Raw genomic sequence first — 16,090 nt, 5'->3', positions numbered from 1 at the left:
TTCATGTCAGGAGACACACAGCAACAGTCAGGAAGGTTAAGAGTATCAGTGCAACTGCCAACACAGAACCTTCCACATTCTAAATGGAACTAAGAACATGACAACATAAGGGTTCTAACTACGGGTGCTGGGACAGCCAGGCACCCAACATAGAGAACATTACAGTGCCCAATTGTAGTAACAAACACTGGCAAAGCAAAAAGAGCTGGTGTTGGCTGCCGACCTTTGGCCTTTTCCAGTGAATAAGTTGTTATTGAATGTTTTTTGTACGAAGACACGTGTCAAATGAGTGGCCCAGTATTTGGAGGAGCTGCTGGTCACTCACCTAAGTAAAATAAGCATTGTCTAACAGCCTAAATATAAATATATATTTTTATTAAGGTAAACACTCACACATTGCACCAGTAGTACTTAGCACTGAAGGGGCCTACTTATTGTGTGGAAGTACTCATTGAGCAAGAACAAAGTGCAGTCAATTGCAGTCATGTAAATCAATGGCTGGAATGGGCTGACCCTGTGTCCCATGATGCATGCTGTAGTGGCGGAAGCAAGTTGTAAATGAAACTACTGCAGACCAGTGGGTGAAGAGAGCTTGCCAAATAACCCTTATATAGTATATCTTCATCAAACAAATATAGGTTAAAGTGAAGTTATAGTTAGAAATTCACTGAAAAAAAGAAAGGTTGAAGGTACATTATAGTTAAGTGAAATGTCAGTTAAAACCACTAAAATTCACCAGTAATAGTTATCTCAAGTAACTATTACTGGTGAATTTCAGTGTTTCAAGTTCAAGTAACTATAACTCGTATTCTAAAGTATCTATAATTCTCACCTCCGCCATGCACCGTGTTGTCATCAGTGATGTAATTTCAGATGTTGCAGTGATGTTATCAATGATGTCATAGAGCAGGTCATGGGTGAGTAAATATGGGAGGTTATTAGCAGTGTATAGTAAGGGAACAAGGTATAGTTACTTCAGGGTATGCTTTCTGGACCAAGGTCTAGCTTTCTGCTAAATTTGGTGTAATACTGTTCAGATATTTTGACTAAAGGTATGTCTAATTTTCATATGGAAACTTGCATGGGGAAAATGTGTTTTGGGACCACCCTCGTTTTCTCAACCCCCGCTTGATGGGTGATCCCAAAACTTTCGAGGAGGAACTTCTGTGGAAGAATTTATTTTTTGGAAATTTTCATGAAGATTTGTCAAACTATGTCAAATGTATTACCAAATCAAAAAATGCCTTTCCTATAGAAACAAGGTCCTAACAGTAACTACCCAGTGGTGACCGCCACTGGACAGTATTTTTAATAAAAACAAGAGGTCTGCAGACCTAAAAAAATGGTCCATAATAACATGGGCAGCTGCTTCTTGTACAGTGTTGTGCTAAGTGTTTGTTTCTCACTGTTTTGTTGCCTGCTGTCATTTGGAAGTTATTTCACTTCTGACTTACTAGGCTTCCATTGATGCCTTGAGTCATGTAGTGTCATCTGACAGGGCTGCAGAGGCAATACACCTACACATAAATGACATTTCCTCTTTTAAACTGGAGAAAGGAGAGCCCTAAAGACAGGGACTGGGACGTGGAAGGGAGAGGTTAAGAAGAGAAGGTAGGGATAGCAGGTAGAAGAAGGCGGTGACCATGGACCATGGGGAGGGCGGAGGGTAGGGGAGGGCAGGGCAAGGGTTTGGGGTGCGGGTGGGGTTTGTTGGGTCAGGGGGAGGGGGATTTGTTCCAGGGTTCCTTTTTCTAGTTAACTCTAACTGACAAGGTTGCGCACTTAGCCTAGGCTGGCTGGGGGTTATATAGCAGAAGTGCTGTTTCGGGGGGGGGGACTGTTGCTAGGGGTTCGGATGGGGCGATTGGCCTATGTCTACTTCAGTGAGGCCAGTGAAGTGATAATACAGCAGGGCCTCCTAGCACTCCCACGTTGCTTATGACGCGGCCGGCCCGAATCAGGTTGTAGGCGGCTTGCTGTGTTTAACAATGGTCCCCCCTCTTGATTTGCGATTTGCATGTGCACTAACCCTTCCAAGCCGGCCTGTTGAGTTGTAGGTGTAGTGGACGGTGGTCCTTTCTTTTGCTCTCTTCTTCTTTGTCAATAAAAATATTTAATACTAAAGACAGGGACTGGGAAATCAACAAATTACTTAAATCTAGACTCGCATAGGTGATATTCCTTAACTAAAACAATTATGAAAAATGCACATAGACCCGCCCAGGTGGTGTCCCCAAAAGACATCATTTATACGGTAACTGGACATAATATCGACTACATAATATCGAATGGACAAAATATCGACGGAAAAATATCGACATTAACAAAATATCGACTATAGGAATATCGTTGAAAAAAATATCGACTGCAAAAATGACCCAAAAATATCGAATACAAAAATATCGAGTTAAAAATATCGACTAGACAAAATATCGAAATATAGTGAAAGTAAAAAATATCGAGAAAATGTTAGAAAATATTGATTTTATAAAATAATATATATATAATATATAAATAAATAGTACCAAATGTTTAGGAGCGGGTTGTAGGTTTATAGGGGAATAGGGTGGGAAGTAATTTAATAATAATTAATTAGTTAATATATGTGTGGTAATTGTTTTAATTAGATTGTAATTGGTAATTAATTAATATTAATTAGTTAATTGTTTAATTGATTAATTAGCATATAATTTAATTGATTAATTGATTAATTGATTATTAATAATTCATATTTTTAAAAAAATTTTGTATATGATTTTCATTGATACATTGGTTATTAATTAATAATAATTAGTGATTTATTGTATTAATGTTTAGGAGCGGGTTGTGGGTTTATAGGGGAATAGGGTGGGAAGTAATTTAATAATAATTAATTATTTAATATATGTGTGGTAATTGTTTTAATTAGATTGTAATTGGTAATTAATTAATATTAATTAGTTAATTGTTTAATTGATTAATTAGCATATAATTTAATTGATTAATTGATTAATTGATTATTATTAATTAATATTTTACAAAATATTTTGTATATGATTTTCATTGATACATTGGTTATTAATTAATAATAATTAGTGATTTATTGTATTAAGAATTAGTATATTATTTACATTTATTAATTGCTAACACATTAATTATAATTAGTTAATGATGTCATTAATATATTGCATATCATTTAAATAAATTAATTGGTAATTAATTTATAATAATGACTTAATTACATTAATTGTATACATTTAAATGTAATGTGTTAATTAATGTTGATGTTAATTAATTAATTGGAATTAAACAATATTAATTAATCTAAATTATTATTATAGGTAATGTGATAATATATTTTATAATAGTTTTTTGAAAAAAATTTGTTTTTTTTATATATTTATGTTTAATGTTGTGTTCATTATTATTTATAGTGTTCTGGCTTAGTTTCATATTTTTTGTTATAGGTTAATTGTTTAGGGTTCAGGGTAATTTTGGTAGTCGTGAGTGAAGGTGTATTTAGTGGGATTTGGGAATTTTTTAGGTTTGTGGGTAAATGGGTATTTTTGAGGTTGAGGGTCAGTTTTCTGTTCTTGTGTAAAGGGCTATTTGTAGAGTTCAGGGTCAGTTTTCAGTTTGTGGGAAAAGGAGTATTTGTAGGGTTCAGGGTCAGTTTTCAGTTTGTGGGTGAAGGGCTATTTGTAGGGTTCAGGGTCAGTTTTCAGTTTGTGGGTAAAGGGGTATTTGTAGTGTTCAGGGTTAGTTTTCAGTTTGTGGGTAAAGGGGTATTTGTAGGGTTCTGGGTCAGTTTTCAGTTTGTTGGGAAAGGAGTATTTGTAGGGTTCAGGGTCAGTTTTCAGTTTGTGGGTGTAGGGGTATTTGTAGGGTTCAGGGTCAGTTTTCAGTTTGTTGGGAAAGGAGTATTTGTAGGGTTCAGGGTCAGTTTTCAGTTTGTGGTTGTAGGGGTATTTGTAGGGTTCAGGGTCAGTTTTCAGTTTGTGGGTAAAGGGGTATTTGTAGAGTTCAGGGTCAGTTTTCAGTTTGTGGTTGTAGGGGTATTTGTAGGGTTCTGGGTCCGTTTTCAGTTTGTGGGTAAAGGGGTATTTGTAGAGTTCAGGGTCAGTTTTCAGTTTGTTGGGAAAGGAGTATTTGTAGGGTTCAGGGTCAGTTTTCAGTTTGTTGGGAAAGGAGTATTTGTAGGGTTCAGGGTCAGTTTTTAGTTTGTGGGTAAAGGGGTATTTGTAGGGTTCAGGGTCAGTTTTCAGTTTGTGGGTAAAGGGGTATTTGTAGAGTTCAGGGTCAGTTTTCAGTTTGTTGGGAAAGGAGTATTTGTAGGGTTCAGGGTCAGTTTTCAGTTTGTTGGGAAAGGAGTATTTGTAGGGTTCAGGGTCAGTTTTTAGTTTGTGGGTAAAGGGGTATTTGTAGGGTTCAGGGTCAGTTTTCAGTTTGTGGGTAAAGGAGTATTTGTAGGGTTCTGGGTCAGTTTTTAGTTTGTGGGTAAAGGGGTATTTGTAGGGTTCAGGGTCAGTTTTCAGTTTGTGGGTAAAGGGGTATTTGTAGGGTTCAGGGTCAGTTTTCAGTTTGTGGGTAAAGGGGTATTTGTAGGGTTCAGGGTCAGTTTTCAGTTTGTTGATAAAGGGGTATTTGTAGTGTTCTGGGTCAGTTTTGGCCTTTAGGGTCAAGGGGTCTTTTTAGTGTTTTGGGACAGTTTTGGGTATTTTAGAGTGCTGATGTATAGTTTAACTTAACAGTGATACATTAAATTTATCACACGAAAATAGATATTATTATAACTTTACATTAGTACACTTTATTTAGATAAAAACTATTTATGTATTAGCATGTTTCCAGACAGTAGCTAGAGTGGAGTTGGAATTCTAATTATTAATTGGTTGGTGTCCAGCACCATCAGTAATATTACCAACACTGGAGTTGGATTAATAAAAATACATTGGTTAGTCTCCACCACATTTTATGGTATTACCTTGAGTGTAGTAGGAATAGTAAAATAATTTTTGCTAGTGTCCTGCAGCTTCTATGATTTTAGATTGACTGGAGTAGTAACAATACATATAAAATTGGTCAGTGTGCAGCACATTTGTATACATTTGTTCATTACTGTATTTTAATAATAAAAAATTATGCAACATAGATGTTTTCAAATCAGTTTATTAAACAATTTTTAATTTTTTTATTGTGTACTACAATAAAATCAAAAACAAATATAACATCACATTTTTTTTAACTTTTATTATTCACACAATAACATCTTTACATTTATATACATGTGGTCAATGTAAACAATAATTTGGATTACTAGATTCTTTCAGTAATTTTTACATATTCCCATCAGTCATTTACAATTTAAAGTATTTATATAGAAATACATTAAACAATGATTTGTTATATATTTCTTACATTAATATTTAATAATGTTAATATTAAATATTAATATAATAAAATATATAATACATATTTCTTTGTAACAAGTAACATGACTATTATTACATTTCTTAGGATAAATTGAAATACCAAAATAAATTTTCTTGGTGTATATTTCACACAATGTTGTTTTTACATAAAACATATAAATCGCTTTGGTTGTAAAGTTTATAATTGTATAGGGAAACAATATGTTTAATTATAATATCTGGTATTTATCAAATATTAGTAAAGCAATTATATAATTTTGTTATAATTAGAAATAATTATATAATATTTTTTTAATAATTAATAAAAATAATAATTATTTTAATAATTATTATTAATTAATAAACATAAACATTCATTGATTATTAACAAAAATATATATATTCACAGATAAAATAGAGACTTTTTTCAGGGCATTCTTTATATACTAAATGGTTCTACTTGTTATATTAATAACAATAAATAAGTTATATTATTTATCATTATTAATTATTCCCATAAACATTTATAATGTTTTATAAAAATTATACACAAAATTATTCTTATAAATATACAGAATAACTAAATATTTACATCTTTTATTCAAAGTTTTACATAATTATTTTATATTATTAATATATAATACATATTATATATTAATTAATATTAAATATATTATTTTTTGTTAATAAAGGAAAATTGTCATGAGTATAGTGTATTAATTTGTTACATTATACATGTGTATGTATTATATATTTTTTATTTCACATTGTTTATTCTATTATCCTTTTACACAAATGGGTTAAGGGGACTACTTTTTTACCGCGTAAGGTTATTGCGCTCCATTCAGGACTGGAGAAGCTCGCGGTTGGGAGTTGCTTCGCTTGGAGAGAGGTAAGGTTATTTTGTAATACTAATTATAAGTAAGTGGTCATGTTTGAGGGTGTAATCAAACTCTGTAGTGTTTTTTGGTGTATGTATTATTAGTTTAAGTAGCGTTTGGGTGAAAAGTCTGCGTTATAGATGTGTCGTGCTTTTTTTCCTTCAAGTCTAATTTTAATTGTTCGGAAATGTCTTCTTACATGGTTAATGTTAATTGTTAGTATATTTACTAATGTGAAGGGGGTATTTGTGGGTGGCTTTCGTTATGTATGTTATTTTACAGGTTTCGGTTCCTCGCATGAAAACTACATGGAAGGAAGCGTGTTTTTTAACGGAGAAACAAATGTTTAAGTTATTATGCTTATATTTTGACTTTTATCTCCTATTTTTCGTGTTTGCCTGGAGCGGTTTTTTCACTTTTTAAACCTTTTTCGGGTTTTTTGGAGGGTTTCGAATCGGATTGATACTTTGATATGCGTGACCGTTTTTTTAAAATTGTGTGTATATAACTTTAAATCCTAACGTGTACACACTACTGTTTTCGGGATTTCCTGGAGCGTTTTTTTACGTTTTACAATTTATTTTCGGGTTTTTGAGGGTTTCCCATATTGGAATAGTAAGATATTGGATTGGATTGTATGGATTTATTTTTCCTTGATTGCGTCTCTTAATTCCAAAAATTTTTTGTCTTTATTTTACAATTTTGTTACGAATTTTTTTACATATTTTTTAAAAGTTTGTCAAACAAATATGTTTTATTTATAATTCATTATATATGTTTATGACATGTGATTTTTATTAGTATTGTAAGAAGACATTCGTATATTTACTTGACATTTTTATAGAAGACTTTTTGCTATTATTGCCAGGTATTCTAAACCTCTAGTTGTAGGGTATAATGTGACTTGACTTTGAAGTAGTCGGAACATTTGTTGGGTTTGTTTAGTGAGTTTGGGCCCTATTTGTGACACTGATTGTTCCATTCTTAGTTCCTGATAGCTTTGTTCTTTTTTCAAAGCTTCAAGAAGGTTGTGGAATGTGGGTTTGCCTCTGTTTGTAGTTGCTTGGAAAGCATTATGCCACCCTTCAACACTGTTGTTGGTTTTCGCCTCTTGGTTTAAAGTACTGAGATAGACATTCCACCAAGGGATTTGGAATTTGGGCTGGCGTCGATGTCCTGATCTGTGCAACCTTCCCACCCAAGTGTCTTCAAAATAGTCTAGCAATGGTGTTAGCTTATCCTCATTCCTCTTATAATATGCGCTGTCAATTAATAAATTGTAATGTTCAGCAACATCTGTAACAGGGACGTAGGCCAGGGCTATTAACTTTTTAACTTGATAGGCAAAGGTGCTATCTGTAGAGTATAGTACACTTAAAGTAGATTTTTGGAGATGCCTCCATATACTCTGATTAAAATGATAATAGCAACCCTGGATTGCTGTGTGGGGAAATGTTCTCAAAATGCTATTTATCATAGCTAATTCGAAATCAATAATTATTTTTTCGGGAAAATAATTATTGATTTCCGTTTTGAGAACATTTAAAATTTCGGTGTAGGTTGTTTGCTGTTTGTTGGGTAGCAAACAGTAAATGAAAGGTATGTTAGAATGATGGTATAAACCGTGGATGGAATACAGTTGGTAAAAAGGTTTTGGGCAGGGTTTAAATGTTCCATCCATCATCCATTGGGGACACTGTTGGATTTTTCGTAAATTACTTGCAGTTGCAAACATAATTATTCTGTTTGTACTGCTTTCATTATCAAAAAGAATAAATTTATCTTTATTGTGTGTGATGGCCATTTCGGGTGAAATAATAATTTCTTCAAAACAAGTTGGGTTGGGTTGGGTTGTGCTAGTGAGTCGTTTGGTGCGTGCAATTGTGCGTTTCAGGGAATCAATAGAGGGTAGTTGCCCTGAAGCATGGTTAGGGATTTTTACCAGTTCTTCTTTAAGTATTTGGGTGGTGGGTTTGTCACTTTGTGTGCTAGCACTTTTAATACTTTCTAAGGCATCTCTAATTTCAATTTCGGTGACATTTGGGGGATGATTATGTTCTCTAGTAAATAGCACATTAGTTTCCTTGGTAGTGGCCCTCCCATAACATTTGTTGGAGTAATATTGTGTACACTTCCAAAAAACCTTTCTACCGCTTTGTCTCTCCTGATTATACACATAACCCATGTAGCATAATAGCAATTTATTTTTCTGAGACATGACAAATTCTGCACCTTCAGTCATTTTGATTTACTTGTTCTAGGAAAGAGTAGAAAGAAACAAAATCAATACACATTTTTTTACTTATGTGGTGCTAACATCATTAGTGATGCATTTATACTTACAGTTAATCAAAGTAGTAGTCACAGAAGCAGAAATGTCTTTTGAATGATGTTCTTGTATGTATGTCTTTATTTGCTGTTGGTATGAAAATATAGAAAAACAACGTTAATGTTTATATATAACAAATGTATTTCCTACTCAAAAGCAGTTGTCATTTTTGTCTACTAGTGCATTTGATGTAAACATTACATATACTTACTTGTTTAAATAGTAGAATAGTAGTAATTGCTGGAGTTCATCAATTTAGTACAGGTATGATCTGTAGAGTAGATAGAAGAAATAAAAGCAAAATATTATAATTTTAATACTGAACCGTTTGGAAATGTAACAGATTTAAACGTATACTAACTTCTAAATATGTCGTTTTCTTTGTTGTAGGTAGAATAGCTGTATGATGTATTCAGAATATCTGTAGAGGAAATATAAAATAGATAAGATGTTGTTAAGAACATAGACTGTGTTATTTTAGGCAGTTTTAGAGAAATGATAAATATACTTACATTTTTTACAAGGCGATTCTTCTATATTGGTATATTTTGTGTAGTATGTTTTCATATGATATGTAGAATAGATGTATGATGTTTTCTGAATATCTGTAGAGGCAATTTAAAATAAATAACATGGTGTTAAGAATATAGTTAGCGTTTTTTGTGTCAACTTTTTAGCAAATAACAATTATACTTACTTTTTTCTGAAGGGTAATTTTTGTGTTTTGCTATAGTTGATCTTGGATTTTTCAAATGATCTATAGGGAAGATGTAAAAAGCAAGATATGTTGTTTAAAAATGTGCATTAATGAAATTGGCCGTTTTATAACAAACACATCTATACTTACATGTGTAATTAGGTTAGTTTTATCGTTTTTGCTGTAGAAATAGCACCATTTCTGTATATCTGTAAATATAATGTCAATGAAAAATAAATACTCTTGTAAATTAGTGTTTAAACAAAGCAGTTGGTGTGTAACAGAGAATTATTATATACTTACTATCTGATTTTGCACATGAAGAAATATGACCATGTAATAGGAATTGTGTTGGAGTAGTTTCTATCAGAAAAGTAGGAAGACATGAAAATAAAATAAGTCTAAGAGTTAGGAGATGTAAGGAAAATAGTGCACTTCTAATGTAGTTTTCTACTAAAATGCTGTGTTACTTACTTGATTAATTAGCTAGTAAGCTGGATCTTTAAAGATGTTTATTCTGCAACAAAATCTTCAAAGTGTTGGCATCTACTTTCCAGATAGGTAGCAGCAACAAATGGTAGAATGCATGTAGCCCTTTTATAGTATATGTGTTATGTGTGCTTTGATTTGATTGGTTGTAGGATGTAAGGAAGCATAGTATAGGCTAGTTTGAATTTTTTTAAGTTAATTGGAGTGTTTGTTGATGTGAGAATGGTGGTATGTGGTTGTTCCCGCATTAAAGCAGGTTCGTGTTTAAATGAAATATATTTATATGTGAAAATAAGTAATGAAAATGTTAGTTAAATGCAAAGAATAATAGAAAATGATAAAATGCATGTAATAGAATGTATAGTAAATGTGGATTAATAGTAATTTTATGTAAGAAACAGGTATTATATGTGAAAAGTGTTTTTTACAGAGAAATGACTTTTATTGATGATAAAGATGGTATTTTAGAAAGAAAAGTGTGCAAACATGAACTCGATATTATTTTTTTAACGATATTGTGGTAGTCTATATTTTTGTAGTCGATATTTTTGTAGTGTTAGGGCTAATTTCATGTCCAACGATATAATTGTAGTCGATATTTTTTTAAGCGATATTTATGTTTTCGATATAGTTAGTACTCGATATTTTTTAGTCGATATTTTTGTAGTTTGTGTAATAAGTATAGTAAGTCGATATTTTTGTTCTCGATAATTTGTCAACGATATTTTGGTAAGTCGATAATGTGTCCGTCGATAATATTTCAGTGATCCCATTTATACACAGCGTAGCCCTGAGGGTGTCAGCCCTGTGTTCTAAAGAGCTGGTGTTAAATCAAAGACTCACTCCAAGGAGCTGTCCTGTTTTCGGCCTAAATAGAAAGTATTCTTTTGATATTGGTGCCAGAAACTCTCACTCTTATCAGCTCCTCCTCTTTATACGGGTACAAGACAGAGCAGTTCCCTCGTGCACACAGAGCAGGTGCAGCATGGGTTTCAAGACCATAACCTTGCCTTTTTCAGAAGAATGGGTTGTGGTCAGTGTGAGAAGTTGCCCTGATGTATGATGTCTCCAATTCTGGGGGCACCTTATATCAGTCCAAACAATCCCTTATGGTGGTGGTTGTAAGTCAACCTTATAGACAAGCTATCCTAGAGGTAGCATGGACTAAGCAGCCTAAAGGCTTAACTTCAGAGGACGTGTGAAGCCAACTGTTTTACCATATGCAATCCTGTAATATCAAATGAGAGGACACCACACAAGTTATATATTATAAAAATATATGTATTTATTCTCAGAATAATCCCCACTACTCTTTATGAGCAATGAAGCACAAGCGTTTAAACAAAAGCACAGTATAACATATACAAGTTGCACAGTTATGGATGAGGCCGGTGGCCACTCAAACCATATATCAAAAAAGTGGTATAACAATCACTAATTGATATGGGGTAAGGCCTAGGGCCTTGGGAATTGCTGGGACTACACTGGACTAACAGCAGTTAGGACGGGAGTAGCCCGCGGGATTCGGGTGCAGTGCAGAAAGCACACGCATGCACCAATGCAAAGTCAATGGTCCGTAAAAGGTATCGAGTTGCAGTTTTAAGAGTCTTCCGACTGGACTGGAAGGACAAAACTTTAGACTTAGACACTAGAGGTGTAAACCACTACAGGAGCACCGGCGTTCAGGAGTTACCTCACCCACAGAAAGCGGGTGCACAGGTGCAAAGATGTGTCGGGTTTCGTCACAAAGATCTAGGGTGCCTGGAGATGAAGATGCTGCAGGCGTCCAGAAGAGAAGTGTCCGGTGTGATCCAAGGGTGGATCGAAGATGTAGAGTACCTGAAAGCAGAGGGGACAGAGTCTGGGTCACTAGCCAGTGACCAGGAAGGAACCAGGAAGGAACCAGGCAATGTCGGCCGCAATCAGGTGCTTGTCGTGAAGCTTGTCTCCACTGCCACGTGGTCTCTGGGGCACGAGCATGTCCTGGAGTGAATCACGAGCTGTCCCACAAAGGCTCTCGCTGTCGGCGGTGTCGGCTTCAAGATCGGAGTAAACAGGCCTTGGCAAATGCAACCCACGCAGGATTCGAAGATCGCTTCTTACGCGGACCAGCAAGGTCTGAGCGGGTGCTCCTTTTCAGGGGAGCGAGGGCCAGTCAGGAGCAACCAGACTGGCAGAGCAAATTCAAAGGTTCGTCGGTACTGGGGCCACTAGCCAATGGGCAAGCGACCGGACCAACGCGTCGAGCAGGAAAATGCAAAAGGGCCCCACGCAGCACTCGAGGAGTGTGGAGGGGTGAGCTTCGGTGCAAAAGCTGCTCGGGGCTGGAGCTTCTCAAACTCCAATGCACAGCTTCGAGGGAGCCTCGGATGCTGCACGGTCAGCGCTTCGTAGTTTTTCCAAGATGGCCGGCCCCACGCTTCAGGTCGCCTCCACAGGTCTCAGCTCTGCAGGGGCTGTTAAAAGGCAGGCACGCTGGGTCTTGTCGCTCGAGTTCCGGGGGGAACTGCAACAAAGCAAACGTCGAGGTGCTGGATGGTGCCTGTTTGCACAGGGTGGTCACTCCTTGACCACAAGGGAGATTCTTCAGTCTTCCACGTCGAGTGGTATGTCGAAGGGTCCAGAGTTTCGTTTCATTAGTTTCAGTCAGGATAATCTGATGTGCATCTGCATAGCTCCTACTTTTAAGTCAAATCAAGGGGCTGGATTACCTGCTAGGTCCCTCCTATGGGTGGGACCCAGGAAGGGGGTGGTTACACCCCTTTCCCTTTGTCCAGTTTCGCGCCAGGACTGGGGCTGGAGTGCCCCAGAACCGGTTTGACTGGATTTTGCATGGGACACCTTGTGCGCCCCAGGCAGTGTCTAGTTTCTTTCAACCCTCCCTGCTACAATCCACTATCTCCTGTCTGGGGTGGTGTGACACCTCCCTGTGACAGGAAACCCTTTGTCCAGGCCTCCCCTGCCAAGTTCCGGTCAGCAGCAGGAGGTCAGACATGTGTCTGTGGCAGCAGCATCCATTTTGTGATGCTGGGGCTCTGGTTAGGATTAACCGCGTTTTGAGTAAAGTAACATGTCTTCTCCCTCTAGAAGGGTGGGATGCTATCCCCATCACCAGGACTGGCGGGGCGACAGTATTCCAAAGTGTATGACACCAAACACGACATGTTTTGATAAAGCCAAACCAAAGTTAGCATTAACCGCAAGGGTTATAATGCACTTAAGAGTATATGGTATGGCAGTATCACTGGAACAGCAGTAAGGGATTGGTTCCCACCACTGCAGTCAGGCTCAGCTCATGCTAGAGCACCATCTCACATAAAACCAAGCACTCTGCCTCCAGGACTGTAAAGGCCTTCCATAGGAGTGACTTATAGGTGTCTATGAGTCCAGATATAGGTTTAGACATAGGTATACCATATCTAAGCAAGGGGTGAGTACACCACCTTGCCCCAGCTGTGTGAACAGCCAGTTGTGTCGATTTAAGTACCAGCCAGGGGTGGCAAAAGATATGCTGCAGCCCCTGGTAGGCCTTGGATGCACCTATGCCCTAGGCACCTATAGTGCACTGTACAGGGGCTGATAAGGTGTCCAGTACCAAATTGGTGATGTACCTATAGCACATGGAGTCCATTTAAAGAGAGAGCAGATAGCCTGGGGCCCTGAATAGCAGGATCCCAGGCCAACTAAGTCAAAAACCAGCTAAACACAAGGCAAAAAATCTAGGGTAACCATAGTCAGGTATCCACCTTCCTACAGTCAGGAGCTGTAGAGTAAGGCTCCCTTATTTACAGATTTACAGAGGAGAGATCTGTCCAGGTCAACACCAATTATGTCAACTGAATGACCAGATTTTGGCTAATTTATTTATTTATTTAGGTTCTTGTATAGCGCAGGAATCGACCCATAGGGTATCTCCGCGCTTATGGTCTTCCAAGATGCCAGATCAGAAACATAGTGATAGGGAGGCCAGGATATTAAGAGGCTGGAAACAGATGAGTTTTTAAAGCTTTCTTGAAGGCCTGTGTGTTAGTAATTTGTCTTCGGGGAAAGGGCAAGTTGTTCCATAAAGTGGGACCTTTAAAGGATAGAGCACGGCCCCCCTGTCTTGCCTTCTTAATCCGAGGGACTTGTAGCAATAATAGGTTACTAACTAAATTATGCAGCAAAAAAAGGTAAATTATGTAGCAAGTAAAGGCAATAACATAATGGGGCACATTTACTAAGGCTTGGAGCAACACAGCAGCTAAAATTGCTGCGCTGTATTGCATCAAAAAAAAACAGCATGTCTACTAGGTTATACCCCAGTTTTTGGCTCCCCACTAGCCTGTCATGCTTCACTTTTGTGATACAAACCCCTTGGAAAGTGTTAGTAAATCTGGGCCCTTATGTCGTTAAAGACAAATTCGGTGGCGCATTCTCCGGTAATATTACCTAGCTGTTTGTACCTATTTAAAAACCTGCATCTACAAAACTGATCCTGATGTAATAACATCCATTGGTTTCTGCCTGGAGAAAACTACCTATATTCTGATATCCTATTTGAAGTAATGTTCATTAAGGAAGAAGGGTTTTATCTTTCTTGGCAGCACAAGAAAGCAGCCGCGGCCGGTACAGGTAAGCGAGGTGGGCCAGTGAGACTTGCTGGGGAGGATGTTGACGGACGATGATGAGGGAAAGTTAATTATTTATTTAATTCTCCCTCGTCATCATCTGTCGAAATCCCCCCACCAGGCCCCACCAGTCTTACCTGCACCAGCCTTGGCTGCAAGAAAGCTATTTTTCTAGGACCAATCTTCTTCCCAGAGTAGAATAGTTTCTGGGTCTTAGACTCGAATGTTCTTACAAACGCACGCTCTACTTGTTTAATATATATATAAGACCGAGAGACTCTTTGAAAGATTCAATAATAATTACCCAATTAGAAGATGTAATTGATACTATTCACCTGGAAGATGTTATTGTGGTGGGAGGAGATTTTATTTGCTGCTACGAACCATTACAAGGAATAAATGCAGTTACCGAAGAACAGGATGCAGCAATGGGGGTCCCAACACTGGCAATAGAAAAAATGATGCCACCCTCGGCTTCAGCACTACAAATCCTTAATTTTACTATCGAGAAGGGACTTAGATCATGTAATGGCAGAAGCCAATTAGACTATAATTGCTCAGACACCTTCTCAAGATGGACTTCATCTTCTCGCATAGATTACATCATGATCAGTATTTCTTACTGGTCGCTTGTGCAAAGCTTTACCATTGATACGAGTAGAAGAGAAAGTGATCAATTCCCCCTATGTTTAGAATTGAAGGGCAAATTATTTTCTTTTCATGCTTCTCCTAGCTTGGCCATGGACTCAAATATGATAGAGCCAGTGGTTTCCAACAATTGGAGGGCCTTAAAATGGCCGTCGATTCTAGGAAAGGCTGAACTTCTAACAAACGTTTATAATGGATGTATGACGTTACAACGCAGGCTATTACAACGCCTGCCTTTACAACGCGGTTTTTACATCGCAGTCCATTACAACGCATATCGCTTTGGGGTGCTGGATAGTGAATAGTTTAATTTACTATTCCAACTCCAGTCCCCGTGGACACTAGGGAAGGTTATTGGATAGTAAATTAACCTATTCCCTATCCTAGAGCGCCCCCCAGAGCAATACGTTGTAATAATTTGCTTTGTAATGACCGCGTTGTAATGGTAGTGCGTTGTAAAAGTTTTGTTTTAAGTGTTGTTCACCCTTTATAATATCTTTACCGATTCCATCTCACATTTTTTAGAAAATCAATCTGGTCAACTAACAATCACCCAGGAACATCACACACTAATGGAGAACATAAAACCTCATTTGACTAAAGCAGTTACTGGTAATAGTAAAAAAAAAAAAACTGGGTCAGACTGGTCTAATCTCTGGTTTGACTCCAATTGTGCACTAGCTAAACAGAACCTGGTCAAGGCGTTGAGAGTAGGAAATACCTTTCCAATTAGACATTGTAGGGATTTATATCGTAAGACCCTGACAGCGGCTCGCAGGAAATGGGAAGATGACAGCTGGGAGGAGCTGATAACAGCTATTAAGAGGGGTGATCAGTTTCTGTTTTGGAAGATCATTGCAAATGGCTCAAAAGCAAATGTGTTGGCCCAGGACTATAACTTGGATCCTAAATCTTGGTTCAACCATTTTGCCCATCTTTATGCTGCTCCTGTATATTCATCTTTAGATGCTATAACCGATATCAGCTCACTCTTGCTAGGTCATACTTTTGCTACCTTACATTTCAGTTTGGCAGACACAATAAAT

Source organism: Lissotriton helveticus, chromosome 9 (genome assembly GCF_964261635.1).
Source record: "Lissotriton helveticus chromosome 9, aLisHel1.1, whole genome shotgun sequence".
In the NCBI taxonomy this organism is placed as follows: Eukaryota; Metazoa; Chordata; class Amphibia; order Caudata; family Salamandridae; genus Lissotriton; species Lissotriton helveticus.
The sequence above is the reverse complement of the archived record's forward strand: the minus strand, read 5'-3'. Positions refer to the sequence as shown.